The sequence below is a fragment of the Pezoporus wallicus genome, unplaced genomic scaffold, assembly GCF_028554395.1.
Source record: "Pezoporus wallicus isolate ANWC-B61680 ecotype Strahan unplaced genomic scaffold, APGP_CSIRO_Pwel_v1 contig_13942, whole genome shotgun sequence".
Lineage (NCBI taxonomy): Eukaryota > Metazoa > Chordata > Aves > Psittaciformes > Psittacidae > Pezoporus > Pezoporus wallicus.
Genome location: NW_026640476.1, coordinates 569578 through 593385, shown reverse-complemented (window position 1 = coordinate 593385; position 23808 = coordinate 569578). Strand labels below are relative to the sequence as shown.

General features: G+C 41.0%; 1 long non-coding RNA gene across 1 annotated transcript; it reads right to left on the bottom strand.

Annotated features, from left to right (window-relative positions):
* Window positions 1-25: 25 nt before the first annotated feature.
* Window positions 26-15592, bottom strand: LOC130604472 (uncharacterized). Its single transcript, XR_008973462.1, has 3 exons — window positions 15169-15592; window positions 13598-14014; window positions 26-139 (listed from the first exon to the last, which is right to left on the bottom strand). It is a non-coding gene; the product is annotated as an uncharacterized LOC130604472 (long non-coding RNA).
* Window positions 15593-23808: the final 8216 nt, after the last annotated feature.

The window sequence follows — 23808 nt, the reverse complement described above, 5'->3', positions numbered from 1 at the left end:
TGGATCCTACAGCTCTTCATGTTCAGGGAGGTTTCAAAAGCTGCACTCTTCATCTCATCATCCTCTCTCCCAGACTCGTGGGGAGACATCCAGACTGTGGCCAGCTGCCTACAGTCCCTCTTTTACAAAAAGACCAGTTCTAATAAACAGAGAGAGAAAACTAGAAAATAGTTTCATTACCCATCAAGATAACTCAAATCCTTCAGCAGACTCTGCCAAGTCACTATGCCAAAACTCTGTAAGACGAAATTCATATATGGCTCCCATCTTCTCTGCAATTATTTATTTACTAGATTTACAGTGCCACTAGACTCAGCAAGACCTGCTGTGTTGCTCATGCTTTGCAAATGCTTGAAACTATGAACTGTCAGGTCTGGATGATCTATTTAACAGTGGCCTCGGGATGCCAGACCTGGCTGCAGAGGCTTTGCTCACGCCCTGAATCCATTTCTGTTTGGGTCATGTCCCTGCACCACACTCCCCTCTGCAGCCTTGGCCTTTGAAAAACTATGTAGAGGTTTCTAATTCGCTGATGCACTTGAATAAATTCCAAAACATACCTTTAGGTACCCAAATTTTTCTGTGTATCTACTAGGGTACAATCAGTGCAAATTTCTCCTTTGATTTTGCTGTAAGAAGAATCTTATTCTTTCTGAACTCAGCAGCTGGTTTTTTTATTGACTTACAAGAAAGTATAAATTGTGGCTAAAATTTAAAAATGATCAGTGTATGGTTCCAGAACAGCTCAAGTTGCCAGACAGGAAAGAGTTGGTCCTGCCAGAACACCGTGCTGTCATCAAACCCTCGTTTTGTAAGTCAGCTTCACTAAGGTGGACAAAGTGGTCTTTCCTGCCCATTGATCACACAAATCCAGTCTGAAGACTTGTTTACTCTACATGACAGTTACAGGAGACAGACCTGATTAGATATTTCTGTTCTGATCAAGAAGCTTCTCACAGGCAATCCTGTGACTGTAAAGCAAATCCCTCCTCAGAGCTCAGCTGCACGCTCTGTCTGATGAGCTGTGCTTAGCTATGCTTCCTCCAGACCTGCAAAACAATATGCTTTGATAACGATGCACAGTGTGTTTTGAGGTTCAGGAAGAGACATATTCACCTTCACACTCTTATTCTTGAGATCCAGCAACGATTGTTTCCAATCGAAGGACACTCAAGTTTTTCACATCTTCTCTGAAGTACATACAGACCAAGTGTTAGTTCACTCCTGCACATCTCTCCCTATTGCCTTCCAGTTAAAATGCAGACCAAGTACTTTATTAATGCCCAAACAGCAATACGTCAAGGCTCCATGTGCTGTCTGTTTATTAAGCAGCACCAAAGACTGTACTAACAGGTCTAACAATATTGAATTTGATTTACATTTCAAGTGCAACGTGTTCCCTACAGGAATGCTCTGTAACAGGTCTTTTCATGGCACAAGAACAATAACTGATCAAACACATTTCTTGAAGCTATGCCAACAGTTATTTATCTGTTGTGTTTGTGACTGCTTAGTAGCAGAAATTATGGCCTCAATGTTGCTCTCTGCTGAACAACTAAGGATTAACTCCTCTGAAACCAGTGCAGTTACCTAGCATTACATTTGAAAACAGAACTGGCATTAGCATAGCTGAATAATTAAAGTCAAATAAAGGATGGCAAAACACATAGAGTTTGCTGTTTCCTCCAATATGCTGTAGTGCAAACCTTTTTGGACCAGTACAACTCGAAATACTCTTCCCACAGGCACCAACCAACGTCATTGCTCTTTGTCTGGTCCAGAGTGTGGTAGCTCAAAGGTAACACACACAAACGCAGCAGAGTGAACTTCCCAGGGTGGTCACAAATTGCAGAGTGCATTCTTGTTTGTGCCAGTCAACCTTTGCAACATGCTTAGCCCACTGCTAATGGTCCAAATGGTCCAACAAGTCTGACAGTCTTCAGCACAAATCACTTCTCTTGTCCTTGAGCTCCTTCTACAGTATCATGACCTCTTTTCACCTCACTGTGGAACATCTGAAATGCTCCATGACTCGGTTACTAGGTACATATTTTGAAAGAAAATTCTCCTGAGAAAATTCACCTTTGCAAAAGTTCCTATTGGAAAATTTTAGAGTTCCCAATGGAAATAAGGATAGTAGGAGGAAAGCAGATTTTGTGTTTGCTTTAAGTGTTAAATAAGCTTTTGATTCAAAGCCAAGTGGTACATTGTCATAAATGGGAACACAATTTTAATGACTTCTTTTTATTTTAAAAGTTAATTGTTTTCCTTCCAAAATACTTACTTTGTTTTCCCTAAAACTACATTTTTAGGCACAGACAAAAATAACAGCCCCCAAAACTCTATTTTCAAAAAAGAAGACTCGCTCTCCTTGGATTTTAACTGGAAATACTTATGACTTGTATTGACAGAAAAACCAATAAAGGCACTTTCTGCTTATCCCTTGCTACCCTTTAAAACAATCTGTCCACCAATCCAATTGCTCCATCTGTTTTAAAAACAAAATTGCAGTTTACTACTAGGATATTCTCTATCCAAATGCTGAACAGCTTGTAGCTAAGTATTAATCCATAAAAAACTGAAAACAATATCTTATTAATTCACAAAAATCAATATTCCCATACACATTTTGGAGCAGGTTCATTACAGTTAAGCCCAAATTTATGCAATGGTCAAAACTATCCAAAATGTACCTGTTTACCTATAAAGAGACAAACTGGTTGCTAAACCTCATTCTGCCAAAAACAAGTTCTGTGAGAGAACTCAGGGGAAAAGAAAAAGTTACCTTACAGTGTATGTCAACTTTGTGCAGTAGTTGTTTCTTCTTTAACAGAGAATAACCCACAGCTGGGATAGTTAAAATAAAATAAAATTAAAATAAAATAAAACAAAATAAATAAAATATAGTAATAAAAAAATAATAAAAATATAAGATATAAAATACAGAAAAGAACTGAGCTCTGTACCTATTCCAATGACAATTCTTCCTGAGGACTGTCTGCCAATTCAAACATCCTTGAAAAGGATGTGGCATCAGAACAGGCTTAGTTGCATCAATCTGGGTGTCCCATAGCATTCCTTTGAATACTGAATCCTATACAGGCTAATTTCCTCAAGTAAGTCTAATACCTTAAAAAACATATGGGACAAAAAAACAACAACTTTCAAAGCCTATGGCTCTTACAGCGGTGGTTTTACTAGCAGTCCAAATGCAACAGCCATTGATAGTGATGGGAATTCTTCCACTGGCTTCAGTACATACCTGATCTGAGATCCTAAAAATAAACAAAGCCTGAAATTCCCAGAAGTAGAAATCTATTGTCATAGATATGTATGCATGCATGAATATATGAGAAATTATATCTCATTTGCTAACAATGGGAAAAGTTTATACATTTATGTTTATTTATAGATACAATTTTTTTCATTACTGACAACTAAAACCTGACCATTTTTCACACGGTGACATTGGGCTATAAGATTTCCCTCTTTCTCTAGTTCCTTGAAAGAAAGTGGTTCATGAATCATGAAGGTTAAATACAAATAACCTGCATTACCAGTCACAGAAGACATGTGGTTAATTGCTGTCTGCCTTTACTGCTAATTGCTGAACAACAGCACACTGGCACACCTACCACAGGCTTCTGAAGATAAAAAACACAGCATATGCACCAATTGTTTGTGTTCTCTTTACATCACTTTTCTTCCAAAACCAGATGGGTACAATTCACAGACCCTGCCCCTTAATCTCCTTTCCCTTACACTAAACAGTAATTCCTCTGGCTGATAACTCCTGTGTTAAGCCAAGTCAGAGAAGAGTCAGCCCAAACAGACAGACTTCAAAGCAGCTCCAGTAAATTAAGTCATTTGCTCTCCAAGACCAAGATTACCTCTCCACCCCTTTCCCATACACAGGCTGGGTTAATATCTCCTCTGCCTCTAATGAAAAAGCTGAGCTGACGTTCCTTCCAACACCAGAGTATGAGATAATCATAACAGACATACCCTGCTGTAAAAGGAATCCACAGAATGGAAAGAAATAAATAAAATTTCACACCATAAGTGGTTTAGGGAGATGGAGCAGTTCCATCATTTGACAAAGCAGTTCTTTCAGGTTTAAGTCCCTTGGAAAGGGGAAACTTTCTGTTGAGGAAAGTGGTCACCCTGCTTCACTGTGCCAGTGCTCACAGCCCTCCCAGGCTGTCTGGGCCCTTGCCAGCCCTTCTTAGGTTATCTAAGAGATGACGCAGGGGTGTCAAGAGAGAAAAATATGGGTCAGTGGGCCCCCCTGAACAAGGACCCCCAACAGCATATCATTTATATTGTGAGACTGAGTCTGGCTGGCCATGAAGTCAAATCTTCCCTTTGGAAATACATATTGATCGTGCAAGGAATTGTCCTCTACCATGCAGTGCTTTAGCCTTCCTGCAAATTGTAAATGCCTCAGCAGCCTGAAGCACCAGCCTCTGAGTATGAAAATGCAATTTGATTCATGAGATGAGGTGCATTGTCAAAGGTTCTCTGAGAAAGAGGATGGCACAGATTAGACACAACACATTTCTCAGATCAAATCAATGGATTCAGACAGGAAAATAGCATATTTGCTGGAATGATATACCGCCTGTGTGGTGTTCCTCTTGAGTTCCCATATCACGTTCTTGTTAGCTTCCCCATTGTTACCCCTCACAGACATTTTACTTTCTTCTCCTTTTCTCATCACACCAAGTTCTGCTAGAGAGCACATGTTTCTTCTCATTGAATTTCATTTTCTCTCTGTAGAAACAGATTAGCAAGAACCATATTTCCTGGTCTATTCTTGGCCATGCCATGTTCCTGACACTCAGGCTAAAAACCTAGAAAGCAATAACCTTGCCAAAAAATTCAGGTTGGCATGCAAAGGAGATAAAATCAGTAACAGAGTGATTAAGGAGCTCTAAGTGATGCTTTACAAGGAAAGACTGAAAAAACTAAATCTATATAACTGTGCTGAATGATAATTAAATCAGCACATCTACAGGCTATTGAAGTATTAAATAAAGGCCAACTCTCCAGAGACATGGAAATCAAGAGGATTTGGGCACCTGAATGCCTCTGCAAAGCCAGGTGAACAAGCCAGAATCTCACACACACATGCGCGCACACACACACTCCCCAGGCTACTGAGGAGAATTTTTAATTTCAACATCACGTCACTGGAACCAGCAGAGTTCATGGAACTTTAAATAACTCCCTACTTGCTATGGGAAAAGCAACAGAATTGAAGAAATCAGAGGATATTTAGGGTGATCTAGAGAAATGCTGCCAAATAATGGGGTAAAACTGAAAGGAAAAAGTCAAAGGTGAGTGTCTCATATTTGCAGATCAGTGGCAATGGAGGAAAGAGTAATAGTGGAAAATGAAAGCATCAGTTAGCGACACATCGAAAACTGGAGTGGCCAAAAGATGAGCAAAGAGAGTGTTGCCCTAGCAAGTGAAAGAATGTTTATACCCAATTTATGTTTTGCATTTATTAACTGCTGTATCACACAGGACAGAGTAACCAGGAAATTAGAGGCTTATCATTTCTTTAGAGATAGGAAGAAGGAAAGAGAAAAGAGAGAAAAAGACAGAATGAACCCCTAGAAAACCAACAATCAAGAGCACATGTATGAGGGGCAGAAGGCAAAGATTCAGACCCCCACTCTTGCACTGCACAGAACCTTGCTCCCTTGTTGGAGAGTTTCAGAGGTCTCACCTCTCCATTTTCCTGTAGATAAAATGAAACACTGGACCTTGCTGTTCCTTACACAGCAGAATTCCTGGTTCTGGCCAATCCTACCTCACAGTCTAACTAGCTTGCAAAGCTGGCAAGTATCAGTATTTCCACTGCCCAGATGGAGGCACAGAGGAGGGTACACTGATTGACCAAGGTCACCCAACAGGCCAACAGCAGAGCCTGCAAGAGGTCCCAAGGCCCCAGAGTCCTGCTGTGAGGCATCCTGTCTCTTTTTACTGGTTGTTTCCATTGCTGGTATCCATCACTCATTACAGATGTCATTAAAACCCAAATAAAACACATCAAATACTTATTATTAATTAAAAAAAATTATACAGGGCTGTTTTTCTCATTGATTCCTGGCAGATTCTTTCTTGAAATTTGCCAGATTGGTATGAAAGCAAATTCATATAAATTAGCAATATACAACATGACATGAATGAGAACACTCACTCTCTTTAATCGTTCCCACAAGCATTTTGTCATTTTTCTGTCAGTTTTGTTGATAGGAAAGGAAACTGCTTCACAGTTTTTATCTCTTTTCCCTGAGCACATTTTGTTCTTAAATTTATCAGATATAAAGCTCATGTATTGGAAATGGGAGAGGCTGGTGAGAAATAGGGAAGAGATCTCTTTGTTTCTCTCTATTTAGGAGCGAATAAACATCCATTGGCACTTTTGCAGTCATCTCACTCCTCCCCCCCATCGCCTCACCTCCTAAAAAATATGCAAAGACATTTTCTCTTTGAACTTTCCTGAGAAGGAAAAGGACAGATACTTCAAGTCAATCCTCTTCATTAATCAAAAAACTTTCAACAGCAGCCACTGGCTTCCTCTGCATGACCTTGATGTCAGGCTCAGAGCTGCACAACTGTATTCCCACATTTTCAAAACTGGACCATGTCAAAGGCATCTATACATTGCCTTCATCTTCTTTTTCTGGCCCCAGCCAAATGAAGAATAGAGTCACAGAAGAAATAAATGCTGAGCTCAAGAGCTGGTGATGAGCACCACAGCCATGCCATCCTCCCTGTCCAACCCTGAGGAAGTTTGTTGCCACATTTGGATCTCAATTTCATATCTGCTTTCTTGCACACTACAAAGTAAGCCTGGAGCTCTGCACATTGTGTCTAGGGATAATCAAAACCAACAAGTTGAATTTATGGCAGAAATTATGCAATTATGCAATATGGTATGTTGCAATGACTATTACATTGCACAGAAGGAAACAAGAATGGCTGAGAAAATACAAAAGGATGCAAGAGGCCACTACTTGTTTGACCGGAACTGCATAAGATATCACAAGTAAGGAAGAGATGAGGAACTTGTGGCCCAAAATTCAGTGCAACTTGCAGCAGCTGCAGCAGATGTTGAATAGGGCAGCAAGTGAACAGTGAAGCACTAATGACTTGATTAATTGGGCCCAAAAGGCTAGTGCGGTCTTTCAGAGGGAAGTCTAGGTCCATGAGATCATGAGTCAGGGTCCATTAGATACAGAATTAACTCTTTAGAAAGGAATACTTCTATGTAACATGTCCAAAACATGTTTTATAAACTAGACAGACAACTAGCTCTTGTAGATGTTTAGCCATCGACAGATCAGAGACATCTCATAAAAATCTGCTCTCATATCAGTTTACATCACACTTCTTGGCTAGAATCCATTTCCTATGAATATAAAGTGTGTGGTTTTGCCTGTTGCTTTATCTTTTTCATGCCTTTCAGACCTAGCTATTATCCATCTTGCCAATAGTTATTTATTACTTTGTGATTATAAGCAAAGTAAATAATGACCTATTAAATTACAACCCAACACTATCACCAAAACTAAACTCAAATTGCTAAAAAAGAATCACTTAATTTCACATGTGGTTAAGCGTTTACTTTTTTGCAGAAGAGATAATAGATGGTCACTGCAAACCTTTTTCCCAGGAAACCAGCACTTGGAGTAAGCACTCTATAGCTCATGTTTAAACTGTAAACAGAAGAATTGTTCTAGATACATATTCTAGGCACTGAGCTATATCCAGGGTAGCAGAACACAAGAGTAAATATGGCTTAGGTTTTATCTTACAATGCATTCTGAAAGAGTGGTGACATTTGTCAACAGTCTGCTTTCTGCCTTTGAACAGCTAGAGGTGGATTATGCAGACAGGTACAAGGTAGATGACACTTACAAGCTTCCTCCACTCATTTCAAATTCTCCCCCAAAACCAGGCATGACTGCCCTGAATGAGGACCATATCTAGCATAGAAATGGACACATTCTTCCACTTGCAGCAGGAGAAACAATGAGGCAAAAAGGGGTGTTAAACCTTAGCACTGTTTCTCCAAGGAAATGCTCCTTTTTGCCAAACAAGAGCCAAGCATTGGCCTGCATCATCACTTGCACACTTATGTTTTTGTGATTCTTGATGAATTATTAGTATTGGCTCTGAAACGTACACAAAAGCATATAGTGGCAGAAACAAGCCCTAGCAAGGAAACAGCAAGAAAAAAAAAAAGATAGCTATTCAGATCAGACATAAACCAACTGTATATATTCTACATGAGATACCATACGTAACTGGTAATTAATTACCCAAGAGCCTTGGCTAGCCAGAGGCTAAAAAAATTTTACTTAGAAAGAATTCAAAATCAAGGCCAAAATAAAAAGAAAAGTGTAGTTAAGTTCGACATACTTACATGAAAGACTTTTGTGATAAGCAACTGCAAGTCTTCTGCCAAGACCTGACTGACTGCCAAAAGGTCGTGTTTATAAAGGTTACAAGCAAATCACTGGCTCAGGTCTCCTTCCAGAAACTGTGAAGTTGAAGTCTTTACAATGCTCAGTGAGGCACTTTCTCCACTCCCAAATAGCAACCAGTGTAGCAAAAACGTATTTGTTAAGCAACACTGGAAAACACCAGTGCAGTTGATAAAGTCATCATATAATATCTGCACATAATACCTAGTTCCTGAAGTATAACTAAAACTTTTCAAAGTCTCTCCTGTGGCAAGGTGATTCCTAAGGCAGCTGGTTGCTATCTTCCTTTTGCAGTAGCACAGTACTCACAGGTCAGGATTCAGTCAGCAGTAAAGCCTAATTCAAGCCACGGCTGTTTTGGCATAAGCTGCCTCTCTGCTGCCTGGCAGTTCTCTCCCTACTCCACCTCCCCACGGTGGGTTTCCTCCCATCTACTTTTTCGGCAAAAACACATGGACCCCAGTGCTTGTACACACAGAACCCCTTCAGTGTTAGTTTTTCCTTTCCAGCTTAAAGAAGCTCTTCCAAAATCAGTCTCAGCCTTCTTCTTTTAAGGCTCAAGCTTTTGCATCCTAATGGTAGAAGCCATTGCCTGGCTACATTTAGGGAGTTTCGATGCACACCTGGGCATAATGAATCACATGCTGGTACAATGGAGGAGTTTTCACTATAATATGCCCTCTTTTTAACAGAAATTTCCCTCTTGAGAAAGAAATGTTCATGTTTCAGCCCCTTTGAGCCCTTACATTTATCTTCCCTTTCCTCCACCAGACTGTTCTGCTTGCTTTGGGATCCTCTTGTCTCTGAAAATCCATCTCTAGGAAGGGAGTCGAGGGGTTTTATTTTGCTTGAAACTGCAATGCTCAGACATGTGCAGCCTAAGACAAAAAAAAAGCAATAGAGCATTATTCCTCACCATGTTTGATCCAGCTCTGCTGCTGTGGCAGCATGGGATTTGAAGTCAATCCTTATGCTCACTAAAAAGGCTGAATCCTCAGTTGGTATGAGCAGGCACAGCTCTGCTTTCACTTAAGCACAAGATGTCTGATGAAAACTTGTCTTGATAGCACTGGAACCCAAAGTCAGGTGTCCCTGTGTGACCCCACATAGTCATGTAGGGAGAAGGATAAACAATACATTTTCCTCAAATATGCTACTCATTTCTTTTCCAAGAATAGCCCCTATAGACTATCCATAAAATAGCTTTTTCAGAAGCCGTTAATTGTACACAGAGATGCAGAAAATCTCCAAGGTACCATCAGAAAACAATGACGAAAGTCCTAAGCCCAAGAAAGCACATAAAACATGTCAGTTACAGCATGTGGAAACTCCTGCTGACTTCTTTCTGAAGAGCCCAAATCGTCTTAAATTCCAGGAAACTATTTGCTATTATGGGTTTGCTAATACTGATGAGAGATCAGGGTGCTTTGGGCTTTGCCTGTGCAAGACCTAACGGAAAGCTTTAACTGTCCTTCTTTTCTAGAGCCAACTGCTTGTTTTAATTCTCCTCATTATAGGCATATTCAAAAATGAAGACCTAGAAGAAATGTGAACTAAGGGTTCCCAAAATCCTGCAGCTCAGAGAAAAGTGCAAGAGAATTATTAGTCTTGCTATTTATTTATTTGCCTTGAAATACTGCCCAGAATGTCATACAACATGATAGAATGCAGGATCTGTGCAGATAATAATTCACAGTCTAAATGAAAAGACCAGCCAAAAGCCTCGCTGGGTGCTCACATCATGCCAGCCACTTCTTAGACGCTATCAACCTAGATGCCATAGCCAAGTCACAGTAAACACTGATCTTTTCCTTTTCTTCGTCCCCTCCTGCTGATTTGAGTTAAAGCCCATGCTCTGAAAGAGACACAGTGGAGACTGGAAAGAAAGTCAGACTGGTGACGCCTAGATACACAGGCTTTCCAGCCACAAAGCAGGGGCACTCCCTGAGCAATCCTACATTTGCAGGACTGTCCTGGCAGTTCTTTTCTGTCTTCCTTTATAAGGAGTTGGAAGATCTTTCTTCCCAGCCAAGGTTATGTGGAACCTGGGCTTGCCATACAGCAAAGAAACATAAAAAGTGTATTGTCCATTTTAAATGGGCTATATAACATTCTCTGCATGAAAATAAATAGTCTCAAGCATCAATAAAAGACCTTTACTAGTTATGGAAATGCTATTTACAACATGTCTTGATAAATTTTGTCTTCCCACTAAAACAGGAAAAGTGATGTGAGCTCAGGAAAAAAAATGGAGAGAGTTTATCTGCATCCTGCAAAGCAATCTCCCTTTTTGCTTGTTGCTGGCTGTAAGCTTTGTTAGGTGATTCATTGGGAAATATTTCAATAAAAGTATTTGCCAGGACACTAAAAATGTGTTAGATTTTGAACAGTACTCACAGAACCTATCCAACTGAGAAACAGTTGCTCTGAGGAGTTCAAATTCAAAAGCCATAATATTTTGTCTTAGAATTTCTTAAGGAAAATTTTAAGTGAAACAAGTGGCACTGAGGAATAATATGTATGAAGCCATAGGAGCTCAAGCCTTTTGAATTCCAACATGTATTTGCGGAGTGGCTCAGAAAACACATACTTGGAAGGTAATGCATCATGTCACTGCCCAGTTCTTCCAATTTCAGAAAGAGTTTCTATAACTATACCCTTTCTAGCCTGGGGATCTATACACTACTGTATAGCACATGCTCTAGATAACGTTCTAGACAGAAATGTTCTAGATAGATGGCCCAAGTTGCTTACTAATTGGGTGTATGCTGCATCATCACTTGTGAGGAGTGAATGCCATTGTACATAATTTGCAGTCCTAGAGCAGGTGACAGCTCTGCTCACAGTTTCTACTGCAGTTCTTCCCACCAGATGTGAGCTGGTCTTCAGGGTACAGCCCTATAACTTTCTTGCACAATGGCTGCGTAAGAGGAATCCCATTCTGGCAAGGCACAGGGCACTTCACGTCTCTGTCCCACTTACACTGCCTTTACCAGCTGAGGAGGCTTCAGAAGTAGCATTCTCCTACACAGGAATACAGACCTCCTACAGCAAGGTTTGGGGCAATCAGGAATCTGGCCAGAGGTCAGGTTTCACCCTTGCATGCTTTCTAAGTACATCCAGGACAACACTGAGGCCAGAGAGCTTAGAGGAGCTTTGCAGTCCCACAGGATAGACACAGCTTCCGCAAACACCCCAAAAAGCTCATAAACAAACAAACCAAGACACACAGACAAAAACCAAAACGCCACTTATTTCAGTCTTCACCTGGTCAGTGTATAGCTATACCTCTTACAGGTTTGGCACCACCAGCTAGGAGCAATGCCTTGTTGTAGACCCAGTCTATTCCTCTCAGCACCCTCACTGTTCAGTTGCTTGGATCCAACTTTCAAATCCAAGGGTACCAAATTCCCTTTAAAAATAACCTTTTTTTTCCTTTTTTTTTTTTTTTTAGCCAAGGCAATTATTACTTGTCATAAATCAGAACTGCCAGCTGTGAAAAACATTCAGTGCACTGTTCTAAAAATGCTTTATAATTGTTTCTCTCTACAGCAAAGAATTTTCTAAGTACTCTGTGGTGCACCCAGCCAGTCAGCAGATGTAGTGGGAAAAGTACTGATAAGACAATCTATTGCTATCAGTGAGAAGGGATGGAGCTCCCAGAGTGCACTCAGTGAGCAGAAAGTGCAGCACACTGGCAAATCTTTTAGGATTACATTAGAGATGAGGATGTTCAAGAAATACCATCTCATAGAATAGAAAATATGGTATCCAATAAGTTAAAATAATGCCTTTACTAGATCTAGGATGTGTTTCTTTGCTTTTAAATTTTCATACCATAATGAGGATGTATTCATGTGAAAAGAACAAAAAATTTTCTTTAGTAATTAATGCGTAGGAGAGAGTTGAGAATGAGCAGCAAGCCTGAAGAAGACATTGCTCCTGCAGATGGTATTGCCTGCAGATGGAGGCTGCAAGAAAGAAGCAAGTTGAGAAAAAAACCTCTTGCTTTAAGTAACTTCCTTGCAGTGTCTGAAACAGAGCTGGAGCATGGATTGATGAGCTGCTCGAATCTCACCTGTCAAACAATACACATGAATTCAGACAGACTTTGATTTGCAAGAGTTCCACATTTCCAGACTTCCCCTTTTATATTTTTAGTTCCAACAATACTAAAATGAAAAGAAAAAAAGAAGTCTTAAATAGGTGGGGCCCAGTAACCAGGAAAAGTGATGTTTCATTCATCTTTTGAGGCTTCTCTGAAGTTTGAACTTTTGGGGAAAGCTCAAAATGAGAAAAGTTCTGGAAAAATGAGCACTGAATGGCTTCACTTTGTTCATCTACCAAACAAAAAGCCAGTGGGGTAGGTTGATACTCTGTCTGTATGTTAAATGTTATTCTAAAGGATGATGAGTTCCAGGTTATTCTCCACCCTAGTGGTTGAGGAAGTGGGAATGAGGATAAGGGGGAGGAGCAGGGAAAATGCTTTATTAGCAGCAAAGATCCTTTCTGGATACTAAGGAAAAAGATTTTCTTAAGGTAGTAAAGGATCAAGATATGCTGCCTTTGGGTGTGCAGAAAACCCTTCATTGCAGTTGCTGAGAACAGTTAAACTGTGGTATGTCTTGGGAGCTGCATGGGCTGACTTGATCCTTCCTTGGAGCAGTGCCTTGAGCTAGAAAGTCTCTGGAGCCTCTCTTCAGCCTTTCACTCCCAGCTTTCTATGTGATACCCTGATGCAACATCGAGCAGGAACATTAGTTCTGCCTTCCTGTGGCCAGAGTTATAGTGGTAAATATCTGACTAGGGAATTGAGATGAAAAAGTCTTCATGCCAAATGACAGCATGGATGACAAAGACAGCCTTCAGGCCAGGACCTGAGCAATGAGAGAAAATAAATGCTTAGAGCAAACCCAGCTGTAAAAAGCAGCCCACAGTCTGAGCATAGGCAATACATCTTCGAGGGACAGGATTTCTGCAGGAATTAGTACTGCTGTCTAGAAAGGCACAGCTTATGCTTAGTAAAATGAAATAATCTCAGATGAGGCCCTGATTCTTACAGCCAGATTTTGGTGGTTACACAAATGGTTACTTACACTATTACAAAAATGCTGGCTGTGGAGGTAGACTGAGTGATTCTAACACTAGGTCCCACTGTGCTGTCAATAAAATCAAAATGCTTCCAAGGGAGAAGAGCTAGACCAGTGCAGCGGAGCAATTCTGAAGCAAACAGGATTTTTCTCTCCTGCGGCAGCAGGATTTTCAAGCACTGGCTTCCCTGTCACAGCAGCAGCCACCTTTGGTGTCTCACCACTTTGAAGTCCTGCTTCTTTCTCACAAAGCACTGCGTTCATACAAGTAGTTGCTGACATTCAGTCTTACTTCTCCCCCAGGAAAGGAGAATGGATGTCACTGCTTCTTTGCTTGATTGCCAAGAGGTGGTTGGCTGTCGTTGTTCCTTCTTATCACTGAGCTCTTCTCCTGCCCAAACCTGTCAGCTCTTGTAGGCTATTCTGGTTTTGACAAAACACAAGCAGAAAGCAATCCTTCCCTCATACCAGGTAGCAGAGTCATGGTGCTCCTAAACTAGCTGTATCTTCTCACAAATTTTTAGGATGAAAGGAATACTAATTAATCATTTTAGCATGACTAATGGCTGAGAGCCAGTATTTTCCAAAGTAAAATGGAAATTTGGACATTCCCAGGTGTGGGAAATACCTGGGAATACCAGCTCCATTCTCAGAAAGATGTGAGAACTCATACTTTGGGGAGAAATACATTAGGATGTGTGTCTGAATGTCAGAGGCCATTAAAAACTGAGCACTCCAATGCAGAGTTATTCTGAAGTCTAAGCACTATAGGCAATAAGCACTAAATCCAGACATTTCAGGTGGAAGAGCTACTCCAGGAGAGAGCAGCAGGCACTCCCTGCAGCCCTCCAGCAATGCTGACAGGCTAGGGTGCATGATGTATGGTGTGCTGTTAGCAATCAGTGTCAGGGCTTCAGCTTTGAAATGCTCATCAAACAGTTTAACACTTCAATGGAGCAGCATAATGCAATTCATTTTGAAGGTGCTCTATTCCCATTCAAAATGATGTCTGGGCCATGTTTATAGTGAAATTGCATTTTTCCTTATAGAACATGCTTTCCAGATGCTGAGAAAACGTAAATTCTGTGTCAGATGCTAACTCTCAAGATGGGTAATTTGGCTGCAAGCTGGCACCAGGCATGGGGATACATTAAAGACTACAGGAGAGCTCAGCACAGTACCGACGAAGGCAGGTCAGGCTGTGAACCTTCACACTCTTTCTCCCTTTCTGCATTTCTGCTCCATCCACACCACAGCCCTCTCGCCCTGTGCAGAACTGAGCGCTGTTCAGCTGCCAGAAGTGTCACACACAAAAAATAGCACTTACATAGCAGTGATTTATGCTGAGTATTCCCAGCTGTGGAGATCACACAAACGTACTGACAATATAGGATCAGCTAAACAAGAGCAAGGAGTATTTCAGCAATGATAATACAAAGCATGGCAAAAGAGAGGATATGCACAGAAACACACTTTCTTGCTGAGGAACCACAGAACATGAAGAAAATAGGTTAGGTATGTCCAATGCAGAGAAAAACATCTTAGTAATATCTCAGTTTGGCTCCATTGGCAGTCACCTGTTGATTCATCCGCATCACTCTTCCTCTTCATCCCACAAGGTCCTCATGCACAGGTACCTCTTTTCAACACCTTCAATGCTCTGTTTACCTCTGCCTCTCCATGCCTAGCTTCTCCTGCCAGGCTTCAGGCTGACCACACACTTCACACACTGAGGACACTCCTGTTGTCACAGAGTCCACCCACCCTCTTTTGTTCACCTTTTTCAGCTTATCCTCAAGTTTACCCCTGTGTCCACACTGGGGTGCCTCTGGAGAATCATTTTGGCCACAAAGAGACAAGAATTGCATACAAATTGTTCTTTGCCATTCCATTTCTGCTAATCCCTACCCGCTGCTCAGTGGCCTTACTCTTCTCTGGGCTCCTTCAGACCATTCCTACATCCCTGAGTCAGTTCAAACCATAATCAGGTTCCCACCAGACCTCCAGCTGCCACCTCCACAAATTCTTTTCCCACCTCCCATTTCCTCCTCTGCTGCATTCTATTGGCGCTGATGGCCATGGTTTGTCATCCACACTGCTCACCTAAAGGTGCTTTATGAGAGAATAACAAAGCAAACAAAACCCAAAACTGAAACACACATGAAAAAAAACATGAAAAAAACATGAAAAAAAACCCACAGAAAACCAACAGAACTGCAGGGGCAATATGGACATATACTATGAGAAAAAGAGCAAAAAATTAAATGAATGTACAGATACTTTTTTGATACAAAATATATGTGGAAAGGAAACCATCTAAATTGAACATTTGTGCATTGAGAGGGTGGCTGCTCTGTTTGAGGCTGGGTTACTTGTTGCAGAGGCCCCTCTGTGAGAGTTCCCTCAGTTAAGGCATATAAATTCTCACAGCCTAATTTCCAGGAGTGCTCATCACCTCTCATTGGTTTCACAGCTTTAGGGGGACCTCTGCCATACTCAGTAAATGCCTAACTTTCAGAAAGGCTTTCCATTTGTCCTTTTGTAGACTGCAATTTGAATCCACAGCCTTTGCAAGGCTCAGAGGGCCAGAATTTGCTCTGTCAGACAGATGCAATTAGTCCCATCTGCACCTGCAATTCATTTACAATTTTCTGTGATTTCTAGTGCAAAACTGGGGGGTGGGAGGAAGGTTATTTGAGAAAAATCATTGTTGGGAAATAGAATTTTCTTGTAACATTAAGGAATCAACCATCTTGGTTGACAGGACAGGGAAATCAAATACCACTGTGCAGTCAAACCTACCCAGGAAGCAGCTAGGACAGTCCTTACATGCATTACCAGACCTTTCTTAAACATATACATGCACAAAACCACATGGCTGATGCTAAAAACTGATGCAAACAATGCTATTATTCCATAGTAATGCCCTCTGGAGTGACCAAGCTCATCTTGTATTTTGTCTACACGACCCAGGATCAATCTTAGTCTATTCCTGACATCTCTGTCTGCTGGTAGCAAGCATCAAACAACTTATCCTTAAACCAAGACAGTAGAAATGAGCAAGCAGCTGCTTGGTACTTAGTTGCCAGATGGGGTTAAACCATGACAGAGGCAATAGCATGATAATAGCTTTCATTGCCTTCCAAGGAACCTCATGCCCATAGTGCTATGTTCAGGTGTAGAGGCCAGAAATCTAAATCTTGATCTGTATTTACAAATGGATGCACAAAAGGCTGTATGTGCATGCCAGAAAATTACAACTGCCTTCTGCTCTGCTGCTTGGGAGGAGTGAAAGGGTAGATGCACATCCTTGTACACCTTAGATCTACTAATATCTCTTCTGCAATTTGTTTTGTAAATCAAAATGATTTCACCAGATTCTTTCCTCACCCTACAAAGAATGGATCCTATCACATTGTCTTGCTGCAGTACAGGATGGGTGCAAGTATGTGGAATGAAAAGTATGAAGGCAACTCACATGATCACTGTAACACCATGCAATCAATTGCTAGGTAGTTCAGAGTGTGGGAAAGGTTCACCCACCTTCCTAGCACTGATTCATACCAATTTTAGTGTTAAAAGGGACTAGAATGGTCACTGGTATGACAGAATTTCACCCAGTAAAGCCCTTCACCAGACACATAACTTCTGAATGAAGCTGATCTTATTTTTAGAAAAGGCATCCAGTTTTGATTTAAAGACTTCACGTGACAATGAATCCAGCACAAGCCAAGGTAAATTGTTTAAATGATTAATTCCCCTTGCAGCAAAAACATACACCTATTTCTAGGCATAATACATCTGTTCCTCTTTCACTGGTTTTCCAGTAATCAGGGGAGATGCTCCTTTTGGTGAAATAGCTTTTTGAGAGATAAAACATTCTCAAAGCCATAGATATTACAGTCTACTCATCAATAGAATGGTAGATGCCTGGTTCGAATGGCTTGGTGCCTGCGGAGCTGAATCAGACCCGATGGGTGCTTCTTTCATGAACTGACACTGGTGTGGCCACGATTTGTACATTGCAGGGGGGAAAGGGAGAGGCTGGGGGGACAGAGCAGGAGGTGGAGCTGCCCACTGAGGGGATTCAGCATCACAGCTCTCTGGGGAAGGAGATGAGCATGGGAAACTGAACCAGCAAAACCACCTACCTTGCTTAGGACAGGAGTTCCTGAGCTGTTATCACAGCCCCCCACTGTCCATACAGTTCCGATTTTGTGACTTGACCAGGAACAGATTCAAACACAAATGGTAGGAAGGGTATTCAAGGGGCTGGAAAAGCTCTTAGCCCTGCACACATCACAGGACGTAAAGCAACTGCCTGCACAGTCCTGACGTAAAGGCTACAGTCAAGAAATCTGCCCCTCTTCTTGCCAGGATCTCGCAAACTTTGTCCAGAGACAAGCCAACAGCCTTACACTAGCAAGCATTAAGGGATGAAAGCTCAAAACTTTTCCATCTTGACAACAGCAGTGATTTACAACAGCACAAAAGCTCTGTAGAACAACTTAAAGCAAGGCTCCAAGGAGCAAGATTAGTTACCAGACAGCAGAAAATAGGAGCAATCAATTTTGTTCAGCCTAGGCTGAAGTTCTGCAACTTTCCTGAGGACTGAAAGAAACACAAAGGTGTTTGAACATCATTTTTTTAGCCACTGAATAGAAGATGTTCCAAAAACTCTTAGGGAAAAATACTGCTTGGCTTATGTTTGGCTTGTTGGGATGTATAAACAGAATTTAAATAAACAGAGATTAAGACAAATGAGGATGCAGTTAAGATTTTACTGTTCCTCCTGGGGCTAGTTTTTGCCATGCTTACTGCCATTAAATAGGACCTTGCTCCTGAAAGAGCTGACTGTGAACAGCAAGATTATTCAGAGAAAAAAACACTTTATACAAGAGCCTAGATCAGACTACAGGAAAAGAAAAGGCAGGATTTGAATAAAAGAGTGCTTTAGGCAATTGGACTTCAGCTGTGCTGAACTATATCCTTGGTTTCTCACTGTTCAATGTGTCGTCTTAGTTGCATATTGTCTCATTTTATCTTCAGTAGGTGATCCAGAAACAATAGGAAGAAGCAGACTAAAGGAAACAATGAGTGATGATGAGAGCTTTGAAGCAAAAGGGGTTTATAGTTGTGTTTTTTAAATAAAATGCTTTCACAGAAAGGCTTAACAGAATTCACCTAGGTTGTAATACCCTGCTAGATTAAAGGCTTAGGCACATTTGCAAAACGGAAATGAAACCTCTGTTTAATCATTGTATTATAATATTCATTAATATTACAACAGTTTCGAATTATACAATTACACAAATATTTTGCATTCTATGATTTGATTCAGTTATCTCATTTATTTCAGATTTTATTAGCTGTTTGCTTCAAATTCATTCAGTCAGATACTCATTTGGTTTGCAGCAGCAGTTCTTCATCCTAATGGGAAGAACAGAGCCACCTCTCGTATTTCAGTGCTGCTCGGGAGGCTAAGTCTTTGTTCCTTTCACACAGGTAGGTAAGTTACTCTCCTACCTTTCCCTAATTTTCTTAGAGGAAATGTCCTGGATAAATAACTGGTATTCTCTGCTTGTGGAAATCTTCCCAGCTGCTAAGGGTCTTCCTGCTCCCTTCTCTCATCCCTGAACCTGTTGCTGTAACACAGCTGGCAATTCCTGTCCTCTTCACTGGGCATCTCCCCCACCTTTAATGATTTCCTCTTCTGTCCTCCCATACTACAGTACAGATTAGAAGAAGGGGAAATGATGCAAATGTCTGCTGCTGAGGCCACTAAGATATGAAAAAGAGCATGTAACTAACTGCTTAGACTGTTTATACTGGTGCTGTTTATATGCAGGGTGAAAAGGAGGATTCCTCAGAGATTTGTTCAGCCCAAGCCTTGGAGAATTTTTTTATTATCTGTGCAAAAGTTACATACTCTCTCCTCCCCAACCTCCTCAATACACAGGGATTACCCAGTTAAACCCAATTATTTTAGGTTAACAAAACAAGTGAACAAAAAGAGACCAAAATGAAAGTCCCCATCAGGAGACCTCCACAAATACATTCTTGCTCCCCAGGAGTCCCTGATCTGGGAAGCAATTTGTTCTGGCAATAAAGTATGGGTTAAATACAATATATTGAAGTGTGTCTGTAAAAGCAATAGTTCCAATTTCCTTGTCCATTGCTGAGACATCTCCAATTTAGAGATGACTTGAGTATTTGGAGCCAAAGATCACTAGGTGTAATCCCTCTATGGTCTTAACTGTATCTATAAACAGATAAGGCAGATCCTCAAGAAAAGGTCACTCAAGTAGATCAACCTATGCAGACATACACACACACACACACAACCGCAGACACACACGTTCTCTGTTCCAAAGGTTCAGAGCTAGAGGTAGGATTAAAGAAAAATTTAAGTTCCCACAGCCTTTTCCTGAAAGCGAATATATGATAACAGTTTGAATTGAATCATCAAAAGCAGTCAAAGTTGAGACTGAGAACAATAATAAAATGAGTACTGCAGATTCACATGAGTAATAATTCACATGATTAATTCTGTTTAAGGGTTAAAAAAAATGGATAAAGCAGGATTACTGTAGCCAGCCTTAGGCTTTGAAAGATTTGAAGGCCCACAGAGAAAGAGACCCATTTCCAAGGTAGAGGAGTTCCTTCCAACTTGAACGGCAGAGGGAAGAAAATAAGAAAGAGTAACAAATGTGATGTTCTAATGCACTGCAAACTCAAAATCTTTCCTTTTTCACTGCAGAAGAATAAACCTGGAGTCACAATGTGATATAACCACACAAAATTAATAATACCTGCCATCCAGTACTTCAGGGGCTGAAAAAATAAAATAGCTCCTTCAATGCCATGTTGGCAAAGAGGGTCAGGCACATAAAATAACTGAGAAATACCAAGTACCTGCTTGTGAAAATTTCCTACTATTTCTCAAATAAGGATTACATTTGGAAAATAGCTTATACACATTTGGAAAAACAAAATCAGCTTGTTAAACCAGTCACAAAGATGGGATCTCAAAACAACTATTTCCACTTACTGCTAAGTATAAAACAATTGAAGATTTTAAAGCCTATGTTTAGACCTCATCTATCAAAGGGTTCTCAGAAAGAACAATGTACATTAAAGATATTAATTTATACAAGATTAGTTAAAACCACATTACACCACTGAGTTCATCAAAATTATTTAAGACCATTTTTATTTAATTAACTCACTTTGGTAATAGATTGAGAAACTGAAATCAGGGTACTTGTCAACAGAGTCTGTATAGGAGTTTAATCCAAACTTTCAAGCCCCTTTAGGTATTCCTAATACAAAATAATGATGCATTTCCCTAAAATAGCTAGGCTATATACCTCAGCCTTACACACACACACATAGATAATGTGAATGTTAAGCAGTGTGCAAAACTTCTTGCCGCCAACCACTCTGTCCTGCATAATGGAGAGGGTACAGTGCAAGGGCTGACCCTGCTTCAAACGCTGCTGGCACCAGGCACCCTGCTGTGCTAAATTGCTAGCAACCTGCAGTGTTCACTATCACCTCAGCTTCTGGTCTGCTCAAAGTACCTAGGTCACCTACCTATTGCAAACCAATTTCAGGAAGCTGCTAAGTAACCAGTCATCCAAACTGAGTTGTCTAGGTCACCTGCAACAGCAGCTTTGCTGCTCACCTCCATCAGCATGTCCCATTGCAGCAATAGCACCTTTCAGAAAAACTACAGACAAATGGACTAAATCTAATGCACCTTCTAAGGGAAATTAAAATCTCAAAGAAGGTTTGGAAAGACAACAGTGCCTGCCAATAATGTCTCAATTGCTGTTAATGGAAGGCTATACCACTGTGGAATTTTTCTTCTCTCTTTTATCCTCTTTAGGGTGGTTTTCAAACCTGCTCCCAGCACAAACTTGTGGTAATACAAAGATGTAGTTCAGAGGGTAGCAAAGGGCTCAACAATTTCCTCACCACTGAGGGAGTTTAACGTGCTTTTGGAGGCAGTTCTGGCTACCCCCAGGAAGATGGCTCACTTAACCAGCTTAGCAGGCCATAACAGCATCTCTCAAGTTCCCATTGAGGCACTGAGAGAAGAAAAAGACTACCAATTCCAGCCTTTCCCTGCTGCTGCCAATCTTTTCTGATGGCCTCCCAAATGAGGCCAGTACACCCACCACAGTGGGCACCTCTGTTATTCAAAATCCCCACTCACCATGGAACTTGGTTTGCTCCCCCCTGGCTCTCAGAACCTCAGGACAGGTCAGGTTGCTGCTGAAGTGTCATTCCCTGTGAGCAAGTCCTTTCCCTCTGAAATAAGACGATTTATAAATATGTAAGTGTGCAGCATTTATCTAAAATCCAGACAAACACAAACAATTGCTACAAGGTCACTTGGGTAAGAATTACTAATATTTTGCATCACGTTTTTTCACTGCGTATCGTTAAAGAATGGTTATTACTGCCTTTGCCGACTAGTTTTAAATGGTTCAATTCCATTGGGTTTGTACATAGAACATTGCATTTTGAATTATAAATAACACCAAGATCAATGTAAAAGATCTATTTCTTGAAGTTTATTTTTTTTTACTTGCAGACCTGAAGTCACTTTAAAGCAGGGAATATCTTCATATCATACATATGGACCTTAGTCATTTCCTCAAGGAAGTGAAAAAGACCCCAATACCTGTATAGGTGAAAGGGTAGTGTCTCTGCGAGTGATGTGGGGCCTTTAGGACAGATCTTATTAGATACAAGAAGTGGTGACTGTGGCTGAATGAGAATCAGGCCTATTAATTTTGTCATTGAAACAAAGCTGCAAAGTTTTTGATGCATTTAAGACTGCACATTTTGTATCATTTCCTTTCCACTACACATCTACAGGATATTTCCTCTGTCAAAGCTCCTTTCCTGGTCTGGTTGCCATAGTACCTGAGCACCTCCTATAGCAGTTATCCTCACAGCCCTCAGTGAGAGAGAAGTGCAATTACCTTCACTTTATACCTGGGAAACAGGGTGCAGTGAGGCTAAATGACTTGTTTGAAGTCATGCAAATACTATACTGAAGGACTATGCTGTATTCTCATCAGCTGTACAGTACAGTGTATCAGCTTTAACCATTGTTTAATGGTGTTTTTAACAGTTGGACTCAATCTTAAGGGTCTTTTCCAACCTAAAAGATTCTATGATTCTGTGCAGGACATGTCTGAGTTCTAGATTGCTAGCATCAGCCTGGAAAATCCCTTCTTCACCTTAGCTGCTCTTTATAGTGTATCGTCCAGCCATTCTCAGCTGAGTCTTACAAAGAAGGGAGGCAAGGCTTTCAAGAAAAGAAAACAACTGTGCAATAGAGGTAGAGGGTTGAATCTAACAGATATCTGAACTAAAAAAATACCCAACACCAAATTAAAATTAAAGCTACCTTTTTAAATTTCTAATTGTCATGTGATGCTGTGCAATCGTTTTTAAACCACCAGCACCTTCCTTTTATGCGAGACTGTCCTGGGTTCAGCAGTAGCAGTCATGTTTCTCCTCCTTGGTAGCTGGTGCAGTGCAGTGTTTTGACTTTCGGCTCGGGAACAGAGCTGATAACAAGGATGTTTTGGTTTGGCCAAGGACTTTGTGAGCCTCATGCTCTGCCAGGGAGGAGGGGAAGCCGGGAGGAAGCAGAGACAGGACACCTGACCCAAACTGACCAAAGAGGTATTCCATACCACAGCACGTCATGCCCAGGATGTAACTGGGAGTACCCGGAAGGGCTGGGAGTCTGCAGGGTTGGAGGAGGTATCGGTCGGAGCTTGGTCGGGCTTGGGGGGCGAGTTATCGGTCAGCGGGTGGTGAGGTGTTGTATTCTGTTCCCTTGTTATTTCCTTTATCATTATTATCATTGGTGGTAGCAGTAGTGATTTGTGTTATACCTTAGTTACTAAACTGTTCTTATCTCAACCCGTGGGAGTTGCATTCTTTTGATTCTCCTCTCCGTCCCTCCGAGAGCAGGGGGAGGGCAAGAAAGGGGGGGGGAAGTGAGCGAACGAATTACCTGACTGGGTTTAAACCACGACATGGTGGATGAAAAAATGGGCTGAATACAAGTCTTTGTTTGGCTTTATTATGTGCTATTCCTTTTTAGCATTCTGAGCATTTAACCTTAAAAAATAGTGTTGTTTTGCTGCTGTGTTTTCTGATTGTTAGTCTCAAGGCATCTCGGTGGC